This window comes from Hyperoodon ampullatus, assembly GCF_949752795.1.
Source record: "Hyperoodon ampullatus genome assembly, chromosome: 2".
In the NCBI taxonomy this organism is placed as follows: Eukaryota; Metazoa; Chordata; class Mammalia; order Artiodactyla; family Ziphiidae; genus Hyperoodon; species Hyperoodon ampullatus.
Genome location: NC_136915.1, coordinates 68,010,468 through 68,025,663, shown reverse-complemented (window position 1 = coordinate 68,025,663; position 15,196 = coordinate 68,010,468). Strand labels below are relative to the sequence as shown.

The 15,196-nt window shown below is 39.5% G+C and overlaps 1 protein-coding gene across 2 annotated transcripts in view; it reads right to left on the bottom strand.

Moving 5' to 3' along the window:
• Positions 1–15,196, bottom strand: part of ST6GALNAC5 (ST6 N-acetylgalactosaminide alpha-2,6-sialyltransferase 5) — a gene marked incomplete at both ends in the record, with an annotated part of 175,049 nt that overhangs the window by 74,390 nt on the left and 85,463 nt on the right. The gene's annotated exons all lie outside the window — the stretch shown is intronic.

The following is a 15,196-nucleotide window of genomic DNA, read 5'->3' as shown; positions in this document are numbered from 1 at the left end:
TGGATTATTAGAATGAAAATGAATAAACTCCAGCTATATGCAACATATGATTCTCAAAGATAGTGTTGAGTGAAAGTCATACTCAAAGGAATACTTACTGTATTATTCCATTTACATATTGTTCAAGAAACTGACAAAACTAAATTATATAATTTAGTGACATATACACAGGTGATCAAATTATGGAGAAAAGGAAGGAAGCAATTATTACAAAAGTCAGAAAAAACTACTTCTGAGGGGGTATTTCTGGGTCCACAGGAGGGAAAGCAGTGTGATATGAGGTTAGAGAAAGGCCATTAAGAATTCTGGGTCTTAGCCTAAGGTTAATGGGTTTGTTGAACAGTTTTGAGCCAGAAAATACTACTTATCTGGTATTTTTCAAGAGGACAACTCTGAATAATCGTGGATTGCAGAAGGACAGAATCGGAAGCAGGGAAACCAGTTAGGAAAAGACTGTGGTAGCTCAGCTGAGTGATGTTGGTGGCTTAGATTAGGGGATTGTATTAGTTTTCTATCACTGTTGTAACAAATTAGCACAAACATAAGAGCTTAAGACAACATCATTTATTATTTTCCATTCTGTCAGACAGAGCCCGATGCAGGTCTCACTGGGATAAAATCGAAGTGTTGGCTGGGATATGGTCCCTCCTGGATGCTCTAAAAAGAATCCAGGGCTTCCCTGGTGGCGCAGTGGTTGGGAATCTGCCTGCTAATGCAGGGGACACGGGTTCAAGCCCTGGTCTGGGAGGATCCCACATGCCGCGGAGCAACTAGGCCCGTGAGCCACAACTACTGAGCCTGCGCGTCTGGAGCTTGTGCTCCACAACAAGAGAGGCCGCGACAGTGAGAGGCCCACGCACCGCGATGAAGAGTGGCCCCCGCTCGCTGCAACTAGAGAAAGCCCTTGCACAGAAATGAAGATCCAGCACAGCCAAAAATAAATAAATAAATAAATAAATTAAAAAAAAAAAAAAAAAGAATCCATTCCCTTGCCTTTTCCAGCTTCTAGAGACCACATGCATTCCTTGGCTCAAATCCCCCACCGTCCATTTTCAAAAATAGCAGCGTTGCATCTCTCTCACTTTTCTTCTGTAGTCACATCCCCCTTTGACTCTGACTTCAGCTAGGGAAGGTTCTCCCCTTTCAAGGACTCATATGATTAGGTGGGGTTCACCTGGCTAACATGGGATAATCTCCCCGTCTCAAGGTCCCTAATCTTAATCACACCTGCAAAATCCCTTTATGTATGGTAAGGCAAGGAATTGTAGACAACTTATTCACAGGTTCTGGGGATCAGGGTACGTATTAAGACCAATTAGGACATCTTTTTCCTATTTAGATCATCGTTGTGGGCTTTTATTCTGCCTGTCACAGAGGTAGACATGCAAATGGACATAGTGTGAGTAAGGACATACTCAAGTTTTCACCTGAGTTTGAGAAGCAGTCTGGTTGCCTCTGGTAGCCTCTGCCTACCTTCTGAATTAGCTCCACCACCCACTCTCTATATGATGATCATCTAAACCTATAATCATCCTATAATTAAGACACCTCACTCTTCAATTCAGGCCTGTCCTGAATTTGTTCCTTAGTCCCCATCTTGCTCAGTCCTACTGATTATCTTTGCTCAAGGTCAAAGACATTCAGACCAACTCAAGGCTCTGGTTATGCACAATTCCATGGTGGTTTTGTAGGCAGAACTGTGTCTGCTCTAATAGGAATGGTCATAAATGCACAGCAATCTGATTATCCAGAGCATTCCCTCTGTAATTTTTGCTTATTATCAGTAAAGCATTGGCTGGTTGTTTTAAATCTGATGTGTTTTCTAACTGGAAAAAAATGTACGGCTCTTTGAACTGTTAGCCACATTTTTAATGTTGTAAGTAATTAGACAGGCTCTAGGTAGTGGGCAATATCTTTCTACTATCATAGTCCTTCCTACTCCCTCCCTCTGTCTGTTCCAGTTATCCTAACAATTCCCTTCTCTATTCTTACCAGGTCTTCCACAAATGTCCCAACAATCCTACGCACAAATTTCCACAAGATGTAAGAGATATACTTCAAGAACTATGCTTTGAGAAGTCAATTCCATTTCCATACCGGTATGAAGTCTAACATAAACAACTCTAAAAAAAAGTCAGTGTTCAGCTATTCCCTTCAAAGCCCTTGGTAAACAGTAAGGAATTAAAAATCTCCCTTCACTTTTGGAGTCAAAAGAATACAGTAATGAGTGGAAAACAACAGCCATATTTCTGTTTCTCTCAGACTACGAGAAAAAGAGGGTGATTAAAAGTTCAGTATTTTGGTTTAAAAGATCAAATTAACACCATCTTTTTGTTACACTATTTTTTATACTTTCCTTAAATACGCATGTATGTGTGTGCATGCATGAGAGAAGAATCATTCAGATTCAACAATGCTTTATCCTCAGATATCAATTTCAGTACTCTACCCTATGACTTTAGATCGTTTAGTTGTTATTGATGATGAAAATACTTCATAAATTTGCTTTGAATTTTCCAGACCTCCACTGTAGGATCTGCATCGTATAAACAGGTCTTTGTTAAAATGAAAGCAGGTGACATTATCACATACTACAATTGTGCTTTGGATCTATAATTACGTCTCCTTCAAGTCCTCTTGACTTTCCACTGTATGTCTCTAAACTTTCTGTGAGCTGCTTGACATTTGATCTGGGATCATTCAGGCTACCCTGCCCAGGCTCTTCTCTTCACTGTGTCTTTAAACTCCTTGCTGCAGTGATGTGACTAGAAATGAACACTGTGCTTTCAGACACAGCCAGCAAGTAGCTCTGAATTTTTTAGCATGTTTTCTTCAACCTTCCTCCTCAACTTTCCCTCTTAGTTATTCCATCTGTCTCTCAGGCTATGTGTGTGTTCAGTTGTTTCAGCATTCTTTCCTGAGATTACCAAATAATGATTGCTTTTATAATCAGCTAACTGTCTATCTGACTAAACAATTGTTCAGTATTTGTTTCATTTTGGACAGTTAGCCCTCACCAGTTGTTTTACATTAATCAATTCATTCATGCAGCCAACAAAAAATTTATTCAGCTATTCCTATGGACCACTCTTTGTTCTGCCTACATGGGATTCAATGGTTGGCAAAAACAAACTCTGTTCCTACAGTCATGAAGGTGATAGTCCGTGGGAGGAGAACAGTGTTATGGAAATGACCCTGCAAAAAAAGTAAAATTACAACTTCAAGAAATACCCCAGGAGTACCAGTTTCTATGAGAATGTGTGACAGGGACGAAGAAGTGGTGTTTGACCTGAGCTCTGGCAGATATACAAGTATTGACTAAGGAAAGGGATAGGATGGGTACATTCCAGGGAGTAGGAAGAGCCAGGGAGGGGGGAGCAGCTTATGCAAGCATCCTCTGGTGGCAAGAAGCATGGAATGTTTGAGAAACTGAACTGAGGCCAGTATGGTTGGTACATGGGGAGTGAGGGAGTTGGGGTGGCAGATGCTGGTAGAGAGACAGGCAGAGGCCAGACAACAGAGGAGCTCACAAGTCCTAAAAAAAATTAGTTTCTAACACATGAAAGGATGAACATCTCTAATCATTAGAGAAATGCAAATCAAAACTGCAATGAGGTATCACCTCACACCAGTCAGAATGGCCATCATCAAAAGGTCTACAAACAACAAATGCTGGAGAGGGTGTGGAGAAAAGGGAACCCTCTTGCACTGTTTGTGGGAATGTAAATTGATACAAACGCTATGGAGAACAGTATGGAGGTTCCTTAAAAAACTAAAAATAGAATTACCATATGACCCAGCAATCCCACTACTGGGCATATACCCTGAGAAAACCATAATTCAAAAAGAGACATGTGCCACAGTGTTCATTGCAGCACTATTTACAGTAGCCAGGACATGGAAGCAACCTAAGTGTCCATCGACAGATGAGTGGATAAAGAAGATGTGGCACATATATACAATGGGAGTATTTCTCAGCCATAAAAAGAAACGAAACTGAGTTATTTGTAGTGAGGTGGATGGACCTAGAGTCTGTCATACAGAGTGAAGTAAGTTAGAAAGAGGAAAACAAATACCGTATGCTGACACATATATATGGAATCTAAAAAATAAAAAATGGTTCTGAAGAACCTAGGGGCAAGACAGGAATAAAGACGCAGACCTATTAGAGAATGGACTTGAGGACACAGGGAGGGGGAAGGGTAAGCTAGGACAAAGTGGGAGAGCGGCATGGACATATATACACTACCAAATGTAAAATAGATAGCTAGTGGGAAGCAGCTGCATAGCACAGGGAGATCAGCTCGGTGCTTTGTGACCACCTAGAGGTGTGGGATAGGGAGGGTGGGAGGGAGACGCAAGAGGGAGGAGATATGGGGATATATGTATATGTATAGTTGATTCACTTTGTTATAAAGCAGAAACTAACACAACAATGTAAAGCAATTATACTCCAATAAAGATGTTAAAAAAAAAATTTGTTCTTTACCCCAGGACAAGGAAAACCACTGAAGGGCTTGTCCAAGGAAGGGTGACATCATTCAGTTTTCATGTCCCCCTGCCTTATTTATTTATTTACATCCCAGGGACATGTGTTGTGCCATGAATAATAACTGTAAACAGAATAACTCACAGAAGTTCAAATAACATCAGACGTTTTGAATGTGAAATACAGAGATTCTTAATTGAATTCATAATCTAGTCCCTCCAAAAGGGCTTTACTGGCAATACTCAGGCACCAACTTGGGTGGCTATCTTGGGGCATACCCATATAATATATATTTTATTTTATTTTATTATTATCTTTTTTTTTTTTGGTGGTACGCGGGCCTCTCACTGTTGTGGTCTCTCCCGTTGTGGAGCACAGGCTCCGGACGCACAGGCGCAGCGGCCATGGCTCACGGGCCCAGCCGCTCCGCGTCATGTGGGATCTTCCCGGACCGGGGCACGAACCCGTGTCCCCTGAATCGGCAGGGGGACTCTCAACCACTGCGCCACCAGGGAAGCCCTAATGTATATTTTAAAGGGGGGTACTAATGGTCTTGTTTATTTTTTCACTACTTCTTGAGCAAAAAGAAGAGGGCTTAACATGTTAGAGTCAGCCTAGAGAGGCTGCAGAGCACACAAATGCTCCTATTCTCATTTCTGCTCAGGTGCCTTTGTTTTCCTCATCAGTCTCCAAAGAAAAGTAAACTGCTTTTGATGGAACACCTCTTGAGGTTTCAAGATAGAGGCTTTCAAAGGTGATGGAATAGTCCCTGAGAACCTAGTTTGAGTAGGACCCCTGCAGGGAGCCCTGGGAGAGAAGGAGGTAGGAGTTGCTTATGAGAAGTTAAAATCTTCATGAAGAATTTGGGACATAAACAAGTGTCTAACAACGTGACATTGCATAAAGCTGTTCCTAGGAATCTGGTGAGCAATCAGCTTTGAAGGACAGTTGGTCCTCAAAAAACTCAGCAGAAATGAAAGCCTCAAGTGCCAAGAGGCTGCCACTCAACCTCTGTAAGAATTTACAATCAAGCCCTACCCTACCCTTGCCCATTTTGTGCTTCAAAAAGTATCAACCACATTTGGACAAGGCCTTAGTTTACCCTTCATCTCTCTAAGCATCTGTCCATTTCTGAGCAAACTAGGCCACGATTCCTTAGGTTCTACTGTGCCTACAGGCCAGAACAGAAGGTCTAGATAAGCAAGCCAAAAGTAAGCAGAACTTCAGAAGAATTCAAGGGTTAATTAAAGCTAAAAAGCAAATCACACACACAAAAAGAGAAATACATAGATATAAATAGATATAATTATGCTACCACTGTAGCTTTAAAATAAGCAAAATATATCATTGCATTTACATTAAAATACCAAGAAAGTAAGAATAAATATATGCAGACTTTGAGTTTCTATACATTAACTAAATATGGATCTCTCTAAATGTGTCCTCCAGAACCTACAGAGATCAATAAGGAGAGCAAATAAAACCACCCATAACCCCTGCCTACTGCATACCTAGAAGACAGAGGCTGCTACAAGTCCCAGTTACACAGAGCTAGGAAAAGAAGAATCTGGAATCTGCAGAGCCAGCACTGAAGACTTGTTGGAGCTGAGAATTGTCTGGAGAATGCTTGGGGAAAAGGAGAAGGCAGCAGGCCTGGCAGTGGCAGAGCACAGATAAAGTCATTCTTAGCAGGAAAGTGTCACACTCTGAAAAGATAAACACTGGCAAAAGTCTATAATCTGTTGGATCAAGACACCATTACTGGGCACACAAATGCAGGGAGCTGCCCAGAGCTAGCAGTCTTGGGAAGGCACCTTTTTGGGGAGGTGAGAGGGGTCTTTAAAGCCCAGGTGACAAAGCAGAAGGAGGAAGAAAGATGAGGGGTCCATCAGAAAAGAACGAGAAGGCACCGCCCCCCACCAATAAAAGGTGCCATCTAGTTTTTTGTTTTTTGTTTTTTTTTTTTTTTTGCGGCACACGGGCCTCTCACTGTTGTGGCCTCTCCCGTTGCGGAGCACAGGCTCTGGACGTGCAGGCTCAGCGGCCATGGCTCACAGGCCCAGCCGCTCCACGGCATGTGGGATCTTCCCGGACCAGGGCACGAACCCGTGTTCCCTGCAGCTGCAGGCGGACTCTCAACCAGTGCGCCACCAGGGAAGCCCCATGTCATCTAGTTTTGAAAAGCGCTCTTAAGTGTATCAACAGAAGACAGTGCTCTTCAACTAAGAAATTAAGTAAGCCTCTCCAAAATCTTACCACTGTCTGCACAGAATCACCTGTTGTTGCTGATTCAGGAAAATGCAAGACTCTTCAAAGGTAAAATAGCAGATATCATCCCCACAGAGTCACTGTAAGACCATGGAAATCGAGAACCAAAATATTTCAGCAGGTGAAAATTCTTCCCCCACCAAAACTACAAAGTAGAAGAAAACTGTAACACAAACCCCAACTGAATTAAATGTCCATAAAAAAGCACTTTGTATATTTTTTAAAAACCTCTAGTCAGAAATACAAAAGCTCAGAACAGAAATGGGCAAATTTTCAAAAGACAATGTGAAACAGGAATTGTTTAAATGGGGAATCATGGGCCCCATCACAAGGGGGAGAGCTGGCTCTCAGCACCTCAGCCAAGAGATTGTATTTAGCGTCACTAATAATGGAGCAAACGGACATTCTGAGCCTCCTGGTGTGATGTACTAGGGGGACACATACACATATGGTATCATCTGTGTAGTATTCTTTCCAAAAATATTTAACCTGAATCTAATCATCAAGAAATAATCAGACCAATCTAGAATATGGGATATTCTTGAAAATAACTGGCATGGACTCTTCAAAAATGTCAGTGACATAAGAAAAAAGGGGGAGGGCACTCATCTAGTAAAAGGAGACTATAAAAAGACATAATACATAAATGTAGTGTCTGATCCTATATTCGATCCTGATTTGGAAAAAGCCATCAGCTAGAAAGAATATTTTTGGAATAAATGAGAAAATTTAAATATGGTCTGTATCTCATATAAATCATGGTATCAAATGTTAAATTTATTATGTTGTGGTAATTATATTGTGATTATGTAGAATGATTTTTTTTTTCTTAGCTGAAGATATCAGCTGAAGTATGTAGGGTTGTGGTATGATGTCTAGTACTAACTTTCAAGTGGATCAACAAAATCTGTGTGTGGATAGATGCATGTGTGCACACATGGATGGATGGAGTTAAAGATAAAACAAAGGTGTCAAAATGTTAATAATTAATAAATGTAGGTGTGCTGGGTTAAACAGTCCCCCCAAAATACACATTTACCCAGAATCTCAGAATGTGACCTTGTTTAACAATAGAGTCTTTGCAGAGTAATTAGTTAAATTAAAATGAGGTCATACTGGATAAGGGTGGGCCCTAAACCTAATATGGTTCTTAGAAGAAGAGGAGACGTAGAGACACACAGGGGAGAAAGCCATGGTGACTGAGGCAGAGATTCGAGGAATACAAGCCAAGGAATGTCCAGAGCTGCCAGCAATCACCAGATGTCAGGAAGAGGCACAGAATTCTTCCCTGGAGCCTTCAGAGGGAGCAGGGCCTACGGACACCGTGATTTTAGACTCCTAGTCTCCAGAACTGTGAGAGAATAAGTGTCTGTTGTATGAGTTACCCAATTTGTGGTGATTTGTTTTGGAAGTCCTGGGAAACTAATATGGTAGGTACCGGTTAAAAGTGTCCAGTGAAAATACTTTGGGTTTTGCCCGTGGGTCTGAAATATTTCAAAATCACAAGTTGGGAAAAAATAAAAATAAATAAAATTTAAAAAAATTTAAACTTATGCATAGAAAAAAATCAAGGACATACACAAATCAACCAAATTTATCACCCCGTAGTTGTAAAGAGTCCCTGCCCCTCAGTGACCTCAGAAATCCTCCTGTCCTCCTTGTTAAAAAGTGAGCTTAATCATCTCCCTCCCTCCTTCACAAATTTATGCTTGGTATCTTATGAGACTTTGTTTATTGGGTAGAACCGCCAGATGTGGAGAAATGGGGAGATGATTGGGAATAATACTGCTGAGTCATGGAAATGCAGTTGGCCTTCAATAGAACTGAGTGGAGCGAAGGTTCTAAAAAGAGGTTAAAGGGACAAAACAGATCCTCTATTCACAAGAGTAATAGACAGCATCACTTAACAAGTCAAAGTATGAGCAAAGTCAATATTGGACCTGGATTGGGACGAAGAAACAAAGAAGGTGTTGACTTCACATAGAAAGGGATGTGCCAGGGGAGGAGAGGGGTCAGACCTGTCACTAGGCTTTCTATCATCTAAGAAGGTTATTTAGTCTGTGGACTTGGAACTGGTCTTCCTGGGTCTGGATTCAGGTTGTCTCTTACTCTGCCTCTGTGAATTTAGAAAACGGGATAATAATCGTACTTTTGCAGGGTTGTTGTAAGAAATGTATCTGCAAAGTAGTAAGGAGAGTTCCTGCCACCCAGCATTATGCATGTTTGAGCTGTACATTCTTCTTGAATCTCAGGCCTGGGTTAGGTAACTGGCTTCACCTGTTAGTCTCAAACCATGGTGGATGCAGAAGCAGTGACAGAGTTTAACCCTGAAATTTTGGAATGATCACGCCCAGTGTTTCAAGGTATGGGGGAAAGAATTCTGCAGACAGTACAACCACAGATAAAATTTTATTTTCTCCTTTGAAGTGTTTGTAATTTTCCAAATGTTTTACAATAAGGTAGCGCCAATATGATAGTCAGAAAAAATGAAAGAACTAGTCATGTCCCTCTTACTCCTCATCTTCCCATTGAAAAAATGGAGGTGGTAGAGATAGTGGTGGGGAGGAAAGATTATGCGTTTTGTTTGAAAGAATAAGAACATCAGTTAAGAAGCAGAAGCACTCAGATGTCCTGCAGCCCCTGCCCCAGACCTGCCCAGGCAGCTGACACTGGGGTTGGTTGCTCAGTAGGTCAGGGGAGACTCAGTGGAAAACTCATAAAAATTAAAAAAAAGACTCAAGTTGACTTTAGTGAATTATTCTGATGAAAATACACAAGCTCAAAGAGGAAAGCAAAAGGACATCAACAAGCTTGGATGTTTATTTAATGTGGATTTATGGGCTTCATTACAAAAAAACATTGATTAACAATAACTTACTTCCAAACAAAACCCGATGTGTATATAGTTGAAAATAAAATTGATAAACACTTCAGCAGTCGTTGCACTGTCCCAGATTTCAGAACTGTAGATCCCTAAGTACTTTTTCATAATTTAATCCATTTTTAAAAGGGCACAATGACTAGGGAGTATGGTAGAAAAATGTTATTAAAAATATAAATATATGAAGCATCTGACTTAATGACTACCATATTGATTGATGAATTTATCCATGTCTCTATGTAAACAAATTAAACAAATCCCTGCTTGACACACATGATGGTCACAGATTCTTAGACACTTAAGAATCTTAAGAGGGCCCTTAAAGTATATCCAATTCAGATCTCTATGCAAAGCAGGCATTATAATGCAATGTAAGTGATGAGTAGTCAAGCCCTCAGATGAGGTCTTCAGACCTCTGTCTGAACCACCCTCGTATTACCCAAAGCTGTAATAAAAAAATAGTTACCACTTAGCACACTCTGTGTGCTAGGAACTGGGTTCTTTGCTTGTCTGTTTGAATCATAGCACCTGCTTTATTTTTTCCTTTATGCCACTTATCACAATTGTGACACCATTTTTCACTAGTGTGATTTTTGTTCATTGTCTAGCTTTCCACTGGAACGTAAATCTTTGAGGGCAAAAATTGTGATGACTTTGCTTGCTGCTGTATCCCTAATCCCTTCTACATAGCCTGGAATTCATCAAGTATTTGTTAAATTAATGAACACAGCTTTGGATTCTTCTCCCAATTTTAACACTACTGGAAACTAAAGGTCATTGAGGCGTTCTCAAAGCTGATAAATGTCAGTGCCAAGAATCAGACCCAGCTTCATTTGACCACAGAGGCCATGACTGTCCTACCAAGCTTCTTGGCCACCCAATTAGTTTAAAGCGAACCTATGAATTAAGCAATTTCAAATTAATAGCACGAATTTACATTCAATTCCTGTTCCCTCTCTCCAAAATGTGAATTTCAAATCTGAGTTTTAATTTTCTACAAGATGGTACTAATGCCACCTCTGGGCCTTGGTGTTTTTCTAATGCTTTACGTTATATATTTCAATGTTTACACATGCTCACCATCCCTAATCATCTCTATGGCTGTCTTTTTCCCTCTAATCAGAACCTTAGAACACAGTTTAAATCAATGGTGTGCTGCAGTCAGCCTGTACTAGCTCCCAGAACCCATGGTTAAATTTTCAGGGAGTTTGTGAGCTGGATGTCAAGCCACAGCCATTATTAAAAATTAAACCTACAAGAAAATAAATTATATGAAAAACAAATGAAATTTCAGTGAAGAAAAATAAGCTTTTAAATAAATGGTGCTGGAACAATTGGACATCCATGGGCAAAAAAATAGCTTTGACTTAAAACCTCATACCATACAAAAATATTAACTCAAAATGGATTGTGGATTTAAATTTAAAATGCAAAATTTTAAAACTTTTATAAGAAAACATAGGAGAAAATCTTTAGGATCTAAACCTACATGAGGAGTCCTGAGACATTACATTAAAGGCATGATCCATAAAAGAAAGAATTGATAAATTTACCTTCATCAAAATTTAAGATTTTGTGACCCTTTTAAGAGGATGAAAAGATACGTTACAGACTGGGAGAAAAAACTTGCAAACCACATACCTGACAAAATTCTTATATCTAGATGGTATAAAGAACTCTCAAAACTCAACAGTAAGGAAACAAAAAAATCTAATTAGAAAATGGGTAGATGATATAAAGAGACATTTCGCCAAAGAGGTGATACGGGTGACAAACAAGCACTTGAAAAGATGTCTAACATCATTAGCCATTAAGTAATGCAAATTAAAATCACAATATTGAGGGAGGAGATATGGGGATATATGTATATGTATAGCCGATTCACTTTGTTATAAAGCAGAAACTAACACACCATTGTAAAGCAATAATACTCCAATAAAGATGTTAAAAAATAAATAATTAAAATCACAATATCATTATTCAACTATTAAAATAGCTAAAATGAAAAATAGTAACAACACAAAATGCTGGCAAGGATGCAGAGAAGCTTGATCTCTCATACATACTGGCAGGAAAGTAAAATGATACAACCACTTTAGAAAATAATTTCCAAAATAATTTGGAAAAAGTTACTTGTACTTTATCAAATGACTCAGCAGTCACACTCTTGGTCACATCCCAGAAAAATAAAAAATTACTTTCACACAAAAATCTGTACACAGATATTTATGGGAGCTCTATCCATAACAGTAAAAAACTGGAACAACTCAAATATCCATCAGTGGGTGAGTGGTTAACCAAACTGGTACATCCACACGATGGAACACTGCTTAGCAATCAAAAGGAATGATACATGAAACAAAGTTCAGGGAATTATACTTAGTGAAAAAAAGTCAGTATCAAAAGTTTATGTAATGTATGGTTCTATATTTAAAACATTCTGGATATTTATTGTTATATTCACAATAGACATGGAGAACAGATTAAGGGTTATGAGAGACGAGGATGGAGTGGTGACAATCTAAAGAGAAAACGCAAGGGAATTCCTTTGTGATGATGGGACATTTATGTATCCTGAATGTCCTGGTGGTTATACAAATCTATACATGGGATAAAACTGCACACATACCACACATATACACAAACACACACACCCAACAAATGAATCCATATAAAAATGGTGATAGCTGATTAATGTCTTCAGTAGTATTGTATGAGCCTCAATTTCCTGTTTGTGATATTGTATTACGGTTATATAAGATGTCAACACTGGGGGAAGCTGGGTAAGGGGTATGTGGGACCCTGTACTATTTTTGCAAATTCCCGTGTGTCTATAATTACTTCAAAATAAAAGGTAAATGAAACAAATGCAGAAGAAATAAATACTTAAGACATCACTTTCTAATTGCTTTACAACATTTTAGTATTAACTATGCCTTGAAATTATTCACATTCACTCTATGCTGGTTATATTATTAGTCAGCTCAGGCTACCATAAGAAAACACCAGAGACTGAGTGGCTTAAACAACAGACATTTCTCACAGTCCTGGAGGCTGGGGAGTTCACGATCAAGGTGCTGGGCAGATCTGGTTGCTGGTAAGAGCTCTTTTCCTGGCCTGTAGATGACAGTCTTCTAGCTGAGGCTGTGTCCTTACATGGCAGAGAGCAAGCAAGCTGTGGTGTTTCTTCCACTTCTAATAGGGACACTAATCCTATCATGGGAGCCCTACCCTCATGACCTCATCTTAACTGAATTACCTCCCAAAGACCCCACCTTCAAATACAATCACACTAGGAGTTAGGGCTTCAACATACAAATTTTAGGGGGATACAAACATTCAGTCCATAACAGTGGAAATATCATACAAGTTCTGCTACTATGCCTCTCTTCCCTACTCTGAATTCAATGATATCTCATTGGTAGCTGGAAATCAGCCATATGAGAGTGTTTATATCACAGAAATAAGTACGCACTACAAATCAGAACTTGGTTTATTGTACAGCTGATTGCAAAAAAAGTAATGGAGAAAATGTTAACATTGTAAATTAAGCTTTAAAGTGTGTTATGTCTGTAACCATTACATCAAGAATAGCATCAAATTGAAAAACCAGTCTTCTATTATTTGAAAACTATTGTTTGATTCTGCAAAGAAGTTGCTCACGTTTTGATCCAGGTTTGTCCTGAGTGAGAAAAGTTCCAACACTGGTCTTTTTTGTTTCTCTTTCTTCTAATTAAGTAACCAAAAATATCAACCACATTCCTGTTGGGACTGTACTCATTCATTAATTGCAACCACAGATTGTCTACAGACACAAGAATTTTGCAAAAATCAATGAAAGCATTCTATGAGGACCAGTTGGCTATATGGAATTTACAACAAAGCATATTGTATATTAGTATCTTATTAGTAGTAGTGTTAGTATTTTATTATTATTTCTAAAGTGTGTACTGCCTTTAGAGCAATAAAATTCATAATAAACTGAAGCACAGACATATGCACATTTTAAAAGAGCGCTAGTATGTAAACATTTACTGGCACAACGCTAGTTTAAGTCCAATCTTCTCTCTTTGTTCTTACTTCAGTGGAGACAAATCACCACTCCCCTTTAAAGTGGTGATGTAGGTTACCTGTGCCACATCAGGATTTTACCATTTGCAGATGTTCTGTTTCTGGGAAACTGATTTGACTCCCTGTATGTTCAGATATGTATATTCAGAATCAACAACCTCCTACAACTGTAAACCCTTTTGACTTTACAGGAAGATGCTCTAGTTTCTCTCACGAAGAGTCTCTCACTGTGGGCTGGGTCAGTTCCACTTTGCTTTTAGGTTAGATGCCAAATTTACAAGTTTTCTAGTGGTTTTTCCATTTCTTTTGGTATAACAATATCTGAAAGCAAGATTTCTTTACAACTGGTGGTTCATGGGATTAGTCACCTTGGGCCTTTACCTAGTAAATATTTTACACTCAGTGTCCCTTTGCTGTGGCATATACTGGTCAGAGATCAAACTTCCCAACCGATTTGCTGTTGGTTCCATGTGTAGCTACTTTCGGGCTCTGTGCTTCTGTTTATTCTGGAAGGCCTTTCACCCCGATTCCAGTGCCCAGCACCTACCCTTCTATCAAGGTTCAGTTCAGCTACCTTGCCTTGCCTTTCCTAATCCATTCAGTATGGAAAAAAAATCATCCTTTTCTCTGAATTCCTCAATATAGCCAAATCTTTCTTCTGACATCTTCTCCCTTATACTGCTGTCGCATATACCTGTGGCTTATGTCAAAGGTTTCTATTATGTCCTTAAGGAAGAGCTCTTCCCTAATTTATTTCTAAATCCCACCATGGTGACTAGTTTAATGCCCGTACATAGTTAAGACTTTTGAAAAATTGGTTCAGCGGAATGAGCGGGCTATATGTCACCAAATGAACAAGTGACTTCATCTCCTTAAGCCTCACTTTTCTTACCTGTAAGTTAGGAATAATAATAAAGAGATTATATCTTATGGTTATTGTAAAAAGCAGAGCTAAGATATATAAAATGACTAACACAGTGCCTGGCTAATGGTGGCTGCTCAATAAATGGTGTGTGTGTGTGTGTGTGTGTGTGTGTGTAATACATAGGAAACACATATAACATAAATATGTGGTATATACGATTACCATTGATGGCACTATCATTACCATATGACTATTATTGATACCAGGTTCAAGTTTCAGTGAGTGTGTTCTATGAATTCTCTAGTACGTTATAAACTTGGTCTGTAAGTCAGGAGTCAGACAGAAGATGCAAGTTTTCATCTCAGCTCTGCCCAATGTTCATGATCTTGGGCAGTCAACCTCCCTGGGCTTCAGTTCCCTTATATGCAAAATATGTGTGTGAATGCAAGGAGAAGGCTGAGCCTCTTTGAAGGTCTGTCCCTCCACAATACCACATGGCAAGTCCCCTTGGGTGAACCGGGCTCCCAGTGACAGGCAGCACACCGCCTCCAATAACTGCCTCTCTCTAAAACCTCAGCAACAGACTAAGTACCCTTTGGCAAGGCTGTCTCAATGATGTACG